This window comes from Schistocerca serialis, chromosome 4, assembly GCF_023864345.2.
Source record: "Schistocerca serialis cubense isolate TAMUIC-IGC-003099 chromosome 4, iqSchSeri2.2, whole genome shotgun sequence".
Classification (NCBI taxonomy): Eukaryota; Metazoa; Arthropoda; class Insecta; order Orthoptera; family Acrididae; genus Schistocerca; species Schistocerca serialis.
In genome coordinates, this window is record NC_064641.1 from 800181634 (window position 1) to 800191564 (window position 9931).

Sequence of the window (9931 nt, forward strand, 5' to 3'; positions counted from 1 at the left end):
ACAGAATCATGCACTTGAGGAGGGAGAAGATAGTATAGGTAGTAGCTGTGATGATGACGATGATACTGATGATGCTTGTGCTGTGAATAGTGATGTTATTGATGATGATTTAGGTAATGATACTGTTGATGATGTTTCTGTTGTTGAAAGTGATGACGATGTTATGCTCTCTAAGAAATAAGATGGGGTGATCAATGTTGAGATTAAAGAGGAAACATTGATGAAAGATGATGATAAAAAGTATAGTCGCAGGTCTTGACGATGATTTAGTGAAGAATAGCGAAGTACATAATGATCTGCTTATACCAGTTAAAATAAGTGAAATAGTGCCCACTTGTTGTGATGTCAGTAAGCAAAGTGAGATAATTAATGATGAAATTGTGAAGGTTACTTGTGACTATTTTGATAATGTTGGTAACGGTAGGTAAATACATGAAGTTTTGAAGGGAGTTTGTCAGGACATACATCCAAAATGGGGGGTGGGTGAATTTTGAGCTTGATGAAGAACCAGTAGATTACAATGTAATTTTTGAAAGCTTACAGCCTGTGGAAAGTGGAGAATACGTAGAGGAAGAGAGAGGTATGAGTTTCAGAGACATAGAAGAGGATTTGTTTCATGAAGATGAAAACATTGATAATTGTGACTTTCATGGGAGTCCATATATTTGTTTTCAAAGTGGTAATTGGAGGGGTAATTGTCTGGATGACAGTGAAATAAGATTTAGAAATTTATTTCTATGACAAAGGAATGTCTATGCATTACTTATTTTAAAGTAAAAACCAATCCATTTCCATGACCACAAGATTAATACTTATTTTTACAGTTCTTAGTACTGTGTCGTCCAGAGATCACGGTGCCACACCAAAGTCGGCAAAGAACATCGATACCACAGACATTAGCGATGTCTCGCTGCAGTCTGCAACGACCAATGTGAGAGGCTGAAGCAGACACGCCCTGTCTCTCAGCACAGCATCACCCTCGTATGGAGATCAATATAGTGTCAAGCATGTAAGCGCTGTACCCAGTTCGTGACCTCAGCCGAAGCAATCGATATCATCGAGTAGAACTAAAGAGTTATTCATGTCACAGACGGAAATGTACTTTTGTAAATGTGGAACATTGTACTTCACGAGGACAGCTGTAATTGCACGCATCAAGTGATGCTCTAATAGTCAATGACAGCTTGATAAAACACCCCTGTGACAAGGAGTGTATCAATTAAATAAATTGATTTATTCGTTTATGTAATAAAATGAACTAATATTTGTTATGTTGTTCCCATGAGTCATCTTCTAAGGCAATCAAGGAACTCACATGGCTGAACGACTGTAGTTTTGTCTCGCTATAACAAATGCCGACGAGAACTGGGACTTAACCTGCTCGTCTTTCACGCCAACTGCATGCCCTCTGCACGCGTTGCACAGGTTTTTCTGGGTGTTGCCCTATTGCTGGTCTGCTGTGTTAGTGTGTGCCTAGCTATATTTCACCATGTCCGAATCGCCATAGGAAATGTCTCTAATCTATGTTGCACGATTTCAGGCACAGTACATTGAACTCCTTCTGCCCACTGTTAGTGAACTGACGTCTACATTGGATTGTAGGCAGCACAACCGCCAGTAACTGCTCCAAAATTTTACCCGTACCACAGATGAGACGAAGAATCATCAGGCTATAGGGTGCATTTAGAGACTACCGACTCCAAAATGACAGGTATGGTGTGTGCTGGTTACTTTTTGCACACCATTGGTCTTTACGTGTGTCGCCTCTGTATCAAATTACGTACTGTAACTATTCCCGAGAAAGTCAAGTACGACAATCTTGCGAAATTGTTGGATTAACATTTTGACAGTCAAATCCGTGTAATACCAGCACGGTTTAAATTTTTTCGTCTGAAACAGCGGCCTGCTCAGTCAGTCAAACAGTGGATTGTAGAACTCAGAAGTCTCACCAGGCATTGCAAGTTTAGGTGTTATTGTGGGATTAAATATAGTGAAATCACATTATGTGATGTTGTCACACAGAAGCCGGCCGAAGTGGCCGTGCAGTTCTAGGCGCTGCAGTCTGGAACCGCGGGACCGCTACGGTCGCAGGTTCGAATCCTGCCTCGGGCATGGATGTGTGTGATGTCCTTAGGTTAGTTAGGTTTAACTAGTTCTAAGTTCTAGGGGACTAATGACCTCAGCAGTTGAGTCCCATAGTGCTCAGAGCCATTTGTCACACAGTATGTATCTGACGCACGCTTTCGCACTGCAATTCTAAAACTGCCGGGCCCTGATTCAAAAACGATTCGATCTGTAGTTGAATGTCAGGCAATTGTGGACTAAACAGAGGTTGATTTTGAGGGTCCATATGTTTCTTTTGTTTTTAATGCGCCAGACACTCAGTCTCATGTACAGAATAGTGCTCAAATAATTAAGAACAGGGCTCAGACAAACAGTAACAACGTTAGAAGTAGAAACTTCCAGTCTCACGTCACACGGCGTGTGTTACAAAACTCTGGGAGAAAGTCATTTCCTCGGTGCTTTACGTGGTAGGATCGGATTGTCGTTGTCTTAACTTAAACTGCTTTCGATGTGGACGTAAACGTCATATTCAGTCAGTGTGTTTATACAGCACATAAGGCCACAGCAACAGCAGTCATGCGAGTGCTCGATGCCCACAGTTAGGATGTCAACAGATGATTACATAAAGGCCAAGCCATTCACTAAGGAACAAGCCGAACCAAGTACTTCTGCATTGCGGAAGTCTTCCACTGCCATATGCCGACAGGTGAACAAATTTCTTGTTTGCTTAAAACTGGAGCAAAAGGCTTTTAATTTACGGTTGGTCACAGGTGCTTCCGTTTCCCTGATAAATTAAGACACTTATGGCAGAATCAATAGCGCACCACTACATCAGCATACTTCTATTACTTCTATTTTGTCTGCCTGTAATGGACATAGAATTCCAGTCGTTGGTGCGTGTACTTTGCCAGAAATTTTTCAGAGTGTGACCAAATATATTTCATTTCATGTACTCACTTCTAAAAGCAGTGCAAACATATTTGCGTTAGACTGGTTTGATTTGTCCAATTTGTGCATTCAAAACAATGTGTAACAAATCATTGTCTCTGTGCTTCATATAGATGTTTCTGACTTGTGTACAAAGAATTGTTTGAACCAGCCATGTTGTTGTTGTTGTTGTGGTCTTCAGTCCTGAGACTGGTTTGATGCAGCTCTCCATGCTACTCTATCCTGTGCAAGCTTTTTCATCTCCCAGTACCTACTGCAACCTACATCCTTCTGAATCTGCTTAGTGTATTCATCTCGTGGTCTCCCTCTACGATTTTTACCCTCCACGCTGCCCTCCAATACTAAATTGGTGATCCCTTGATGCCTCAGAACATGCCCTACCAACCGATCCCTTCTTCTGGTCAAGTTGAACCAGCCATAGGAACGTCTAAAGACTCTAAAGTACACATAACTGTGAAGGACAATACACGGCCGTCATTTTGTCGCACATGACCTGCCCCCCAGGCATTATGTGAACAAGTTGCTCAGAAATTGCCAAGATGCGTCACCCAACCCATTTCTGCAAGCCAGTTGGCGTCACCCATGGTCATTCTGAAGAAGCCTACAGGTGGTTTACGTTTGTGTGCGGACTATAAGGCAACAGTAAAGGCAAAAACTGTAATGGATTCTTTTCCTTTTACACGTCCAAAGGAACTGATGAACAGATTGGGATACGGCAGATACCTTTCGAAACCTGATTTCCGAGAGGCTTATATACAGCTATTATTAGACGAGTAGTCCAAGCAATACTGTATTATAAACACTCACTTAGGTGTGTCTTCCAGTTTCAAAGCCTAACGTTTAGAAATGCTTCAGCTCCTGCAATTTTTTCAACGGTTCCTGAAATATTGACAGCAAAAGGCCCTCCTTGTACAAACTATATAGATGATATTGTTGTCACGGGTCATCCGCTGGCTGAAAATGTAGCAAATTTGGAGTGTTTGTTTAAAGTTCATTCTGGTGCTGGCTTAAAGTGCGATGTAGAAAATTTTTCTTTCTTCCAGGAAAAACTGAACTACGCGGGAGGATCGGAAAGTAAAATACAATAATTCTTTTCCACCGTGGTATTGTAGCTGGAATGTTGAAATTTGGTGACGATTTAGTTTGAACTTTGCGCTGAAGAGTATTTTGTTTCCATCTGTAGCTCTAGCGAGAGAACCCTGAACTACGAAACAAACAAACAACTTGTGAAAAGCAGCGAAGTGCAGTTTGATATTTGTGGGCCAAATGGCATAAACCGAGTGAAATTCACAGGGACATGCGTAGCGTGTAGGGGGACCGTAGCAATGTCTCCAGGTGGTCTGCATTCTTCCAAGAGGACCAGGTGAACCTTAGTGATTCGGCACCCTCCGGGCGGTCGGCAACAGCTGCAACCCTGCAGAATGTCGGAGCCGTTGAGGCAGTAATTTTGAACGACCGTCATGTCCTTTGGTGCAGTGTACGATATTATTCGTGGCACGTTGAAATTTCGTAAAGTTAGTGCTCGCTGAGTGTCTAAGAACTTGACAGACAACCACAAGGGCCAGAGAATGATGAGAAGCTTGGATCACTTAACGTGCTACGCCGCGGTAAGGCTTGACTTTCGGAAAAGAATCGTCACTGCTGATGGGTCGTGGGCGCACCTCTACACGCCCGAAACCAACAGACCTCTATAGATTGGAAACATGCTCGTTCCCCAGCACGAAAAAGATTCAAAGTAATTCAGGAAGGTGTTTGTGACAGTGTTCTAGATATGCATGGTGGACTTTATTGAACACGGGACCATTGTGAATGCTGCAGCCTTCATTAAAATTTCGATTAAACTTCAGTCGTGCCCTTGGCGACAAAAGGCACAACATTGATGCTGATGATGTTAGAATTCTTCAAGACAACGCTCGCCCCCATTTTGCTGCTCCTGTTCGTGAGACAATCGCCAAATTTGGGTGGAAGGCGCTCCAGCATTCACTATACAGTATGGACCTTATACCGTCAGACAATCATCTGTTTGGTGCAACGAAAAAATTCCTGGCCGGCAAACGCTTTGCGACAGATGTGGAAGTGAAATGAGCAGTCCGCAGATGGCTATAACGTAAGCAAACAGACTTCTACGAACAGGGCATATTGAAACCGGTACCACAATGGGAGGAATGTGCTGAGAACGTTGGTGACTATGTAGAAAAGAAGGTAAAAGGTGTAAGTTCATTCGTGATTTTTTGTTGTGTTACCTATTGAGCTTCTTGGTATAAAAATTATTGTGTGTTACTTTCCAATCTTTACTCTTATTTGGCTCACATAATAAATGCTACGTCGCACTGGGCTGCTATTAGATATCTGCCAGCGCACCGTAACAGTTCCAATGAGTCACGGGAAAGCTTACCTATTATATCAATTTTATTCCAAACGCTCCGCTAATTGCTATTTCGCTTAACTGTCTACACTGGAAAAATGTTTCTTTTGTGTGGTCCAAAGAATGCCATTACGCATTTCAGCAACTGAAAGACGCACTGTCAAGTCACAGATGATTGATTCATTTTGACCCAGCTAAGCTTGTCGTATTAGCTATGGATGCGTCTTCTTATGGGATCTGGGCTGTGCCCTCCCATAAGATTGGTTGTTGTGACAGACCTATTGCTTTTGTCTCGAAAATTCTAAAAAACGCAGTGTAACTAGTCAGCTTGAAAAAGTGGCTTTCACCATTGTCTATGGTGTTAAGAAATTCTAACAGTATTAGTATGGTCGGAAGTTCTACTTGCTGACATCATAAGCTTTTCAGCTGTTCAATCCTGGGAAGTCTGTCCCACCATCGTAACATGTGTCCGCCTCACACAATGAGATCGCAGCGCCACACCAAAGTAGGCAATGTCTCACTACAGTCCACAACGACGAATGGAAGAGGCTGAAGAAGATATGCCCTCTCTGACTCTCCAAAGCAGCACCGTTGCACGGAGGTCACCATAGAGACGAACATGGAAGTGCTCTGCCCAGTTCGTGACCTCAGCTGCAGCAGTCAACATCACTGAGGTGAACTAAAGAGTTATTCAAGTCTCAGACGGAAATGTACTTTTGTAACTGTTGAACATCGTACTTCAAGGAAAGAGTTGTGATTGTACGCATCAAGTGATGCTCTAACAGTCAATGATAGCTGTAAATTATCAAGCACTCTTATTGCAAAGGATTGTATCGAGTTAAGGAAATTTTTTTATTCATTCATGTGATAAAGTGAACTAATACACTACTGGCCATTACAATTGCTACACCAAGAAGAAATGCAGATGATAAACGGGTATTCATTGGACAAATATATTATACTAGAACTGACATGTGATTACATTTTCACGCAGTTTGGGTGCATAGATCCTGAGAAATCAGTACCCAGAACAACTACATCTGGTCGTAATAACGGCCTTGATACGCCTGGGCATTGAGTCAAACAGAGCTTGGATGGCGTGTACAGGTACACCTGCCCATGCAGCTTCAACACGATACCACAGTTCATCAAGAGTAGTGACTGGCTTATTGTGACGAGCCAGTTACTCGGCCACCATTGACCAGACGTTTCCAATTGTTGAGAGATCTGGAGAATGTGCTGACCAGGGCAGCAGTCAAACATTTTCTGTATCCAGAAAGGCCCGTACAGGATCTGCAACATGCGGTCGTGCATTATCCTGCTGAAATTTATTGTTTCGCAGGGATCGAATGAAGGGTAGAGCCACGGGTCGTAACACATCTGAAATGTAACGTCCACTGTTCAAAGTGCCATCAATGCGAACAAGAGGTGGCCGAGATGTGTAACCGATGGCACCCTATACCATCACGCCGGGTGATACGCCAGTATGGCGATGACGAATTCACGCTTCCAATGTGCGTTCACCGCGATGTCGCCAAACACGGATGCGACCATCATGTTGCTGTAAACAGATCCTGGATTCATCCGGAAAAATGACTTTTTGCCATTCGTGCACCCAGGTTCGTCATGGAGTACACCATCGCAGGCGCTCCTATCTGTGATGCAGCGTCAAGGGTAATCGCAGCCATGGTCTCCGAGCTGATAGTCCATGCTGCTGGAAACGTCGTCGAACTGTTCGTGCAAATGCTTGTTGTCTTGCAAACGTCCCCATCTGTTGACTCAGGGATCGAGACGTGGCTGCACGATCCGTTACAGCCATGCGGATAAGATGCCTGTCATCTCGACTGCTAGTGATACGAGGCCGTTGGGATCCAGCACGGCGTGCCGTATTACCCTCCTGAATTCACCGATTCCATATTCTGCTAACAGTCATTGGATCTGGGCCAACGCCAGCAGCAATGTCGCGATACGATAAACCGCAATCGCGATAGGCTACAAACCGACCTTTATCAAAGTCGGAAACGTGATGGTACGCATTTCTCCTCCTTACACGAGGTATCACAACAACGTTTCACCAGGCAACGCCGGTCAACTGCTGTTTGTGTATGAGAAATCGGTTGGAAACTTTCCTCGTGTCAGCACGTTGTAGGTGTCGCCACCGGCGCCAACCTTGTGTGAATGCTCTGAAAAGCTAATCATTTGCATATCATAGCATATTCTTCCTGTCGGGTAAATTTCGCGTCTGTAGCACGTCATCTTCGTGGTGTAGCGATTTTAATGACCAATAGTGTATTTCGTATGTTGTAGTTCCAACTAGCCATCTCTCAGAGCAATCAAAGAACCCACAGTTATGACTCGACGATTCTAGTTTCGTCTGGTCGTAACACTTACAAAGATCTCAAGGAAAGAAAACTAATTTGGAAGGGGGCAAGGTGTGGGGCAGGGAAATGATTTGGAATTTGTGTGGAAAAATGTACTCAGACCCTCCCATGCTATCTACATATTCTACAGAAGTCGTACATCCCACATGCAATCTTGAAAAACATAGCGGCCACACGAGGACCCGCCGCTCCGTGTATAGACACTCTAGCGTGTGGCCTACGTGGGCAGGCAAAGTCTTACTGAAAACACACTTTGAACATATGTATATAGAGACTGGACATTATTCTGTACGGTTTTCTGTCATTGTCAACTACACGTTAAATCCATGTAATTATGCAGAGTGGCCAGAAACTGTCTGAAAATCTTGTAACGGTGTTGCAGTGTAGCTTGTGCTGAGAAATAACCATTAAGAAAGAAATTCGGTGCGTTGCCAGTTTTCAAGTTAATTAACACTGCAGCTAGCCAATCAGGCCTCTGCGTGCGCAAATTCAAGTGACTAACCAGATACAATTAGTCTCAGTCGTTCTCATAGCGCACATGGGTTGGGTTGGTTGGGTTGTTTGGGGAATGAGACCAGACAGCGAGGTCATCAGTCTCATCGGATTAGGGAAGGAAGTCGGTCGCGCCCTGTCAAAGGAACCATCCCGGCATTTGCCTGGAGCGAGTTAGGGAAATCACGGAAAGCCTAAATCAGGATGGCCGGACGCAGGATTGAACCGTCACCCTCCCGAATGCGAGTCCAGTGTGCTAGCCACTGCGCCACCTCGCTCGGTAGCGCACATGGCAGCACATGAGACTGCGGAGCCTTTGCCTCAGGTTCGATCCTTAGCACCATCCTATGCTCAATTTTTGTATCGCTCTTTTGTGCGCTTTTGTGAAGCCGAATGAAGAAAACTTTTGGCGATACCGTCCCTGGTGGGCTGTTCATATTTGCGCGGGCAGCAGCCTCATTGGCTAACTTCAATGCTAATTAGTTCGAGAACGGGGCAAACCCACCTTGCAACACCCTTACAACCTCTTCTTTCTGACCACCCTGTGTAGAATCGCCTGCAAATACCAGTTTGGCCAATTTTATTTTAAGCTGAGCAATCTGAGACTAGTATTGACCCAATTTGAAGAATTGTTTACACATACTGAGAACATTAAAAGCCCTATTATACTTCCTTGATGTATATAAAATGTTATTTCATCTTCCATATACAGTATTTGACTACGTCTGTAGATATGTCAAGATGAATTGAAAAATAACAGCACTTATTGTAAGGAATAAGACAGTCACCTCCCTTATATTGTAGGTGTCAATTAGCACGTGGGCCAGCCCCTGGAGGCGCTCGTTTTGGAGGTTGTCTGTTTAACCACAATCGTTTCCTTTTCCCAGTCTGCACGCTGACATCAGACATCGAGAGATCAAGATTAAGTAATGTAAAGCTACAGCCTTTTTGACCTCCAAGGCCTCAGTTATGGTTTGCACAAGCGGACGTCAGTTTTCAACTGCACGACATTGTTTCAGACGATGACCAATTCGCCGTCATTACTTCACAGCTGGACTTGAACAATATTGAGTAAATTGAAAATATTCTGTCTCACTGCTCTTTTACCGTGCGTAGGGAGACTGCCTTGCAGCGATTTGATGTTCCTCCAGAATCTTTGAATAGTGATTTTGGTAGCGAGGAATCCCCATTTCAGCTACTATACTCGCTATGTGCTTTAGCTGGTCCAGAACTTCTTTTTAGCCAGTCTATAAAATTATTTTGGTTACTGCAGCTCCTGCAGGCAGTTTACGGAGTTTTATCCGCGTTTCGAGACCTTTCTAAGGACGAATTGGCTCTGAAGGCAGATGCTGTAGTACATGCACGTGGCGAAACTGTTAGTCATGCACAGAAGTAAATGAGGTTTTGGGCCCCGGCACCAAACTGTGCGTATCTGGCCCAACAATTCATGTTCATCGTGCTGAGAATTCGGCAGAGCCGTCTGTGGAGCGAATCCTCACTGAAATGGCGAGAGTCAACGTCGAGACGACAGATGGCAGCCATAGGAGCATACGGCATGCAGGGTCTATATAGACGGCATGCCGACGATTGGCCTCCACGCCGTTTCGAGTGATGTTGGTATTACATTGTAAGTAGGCTATTTAGGTTTTTTTAGGTTTTTATGTTGGTAACGCCACGTAAC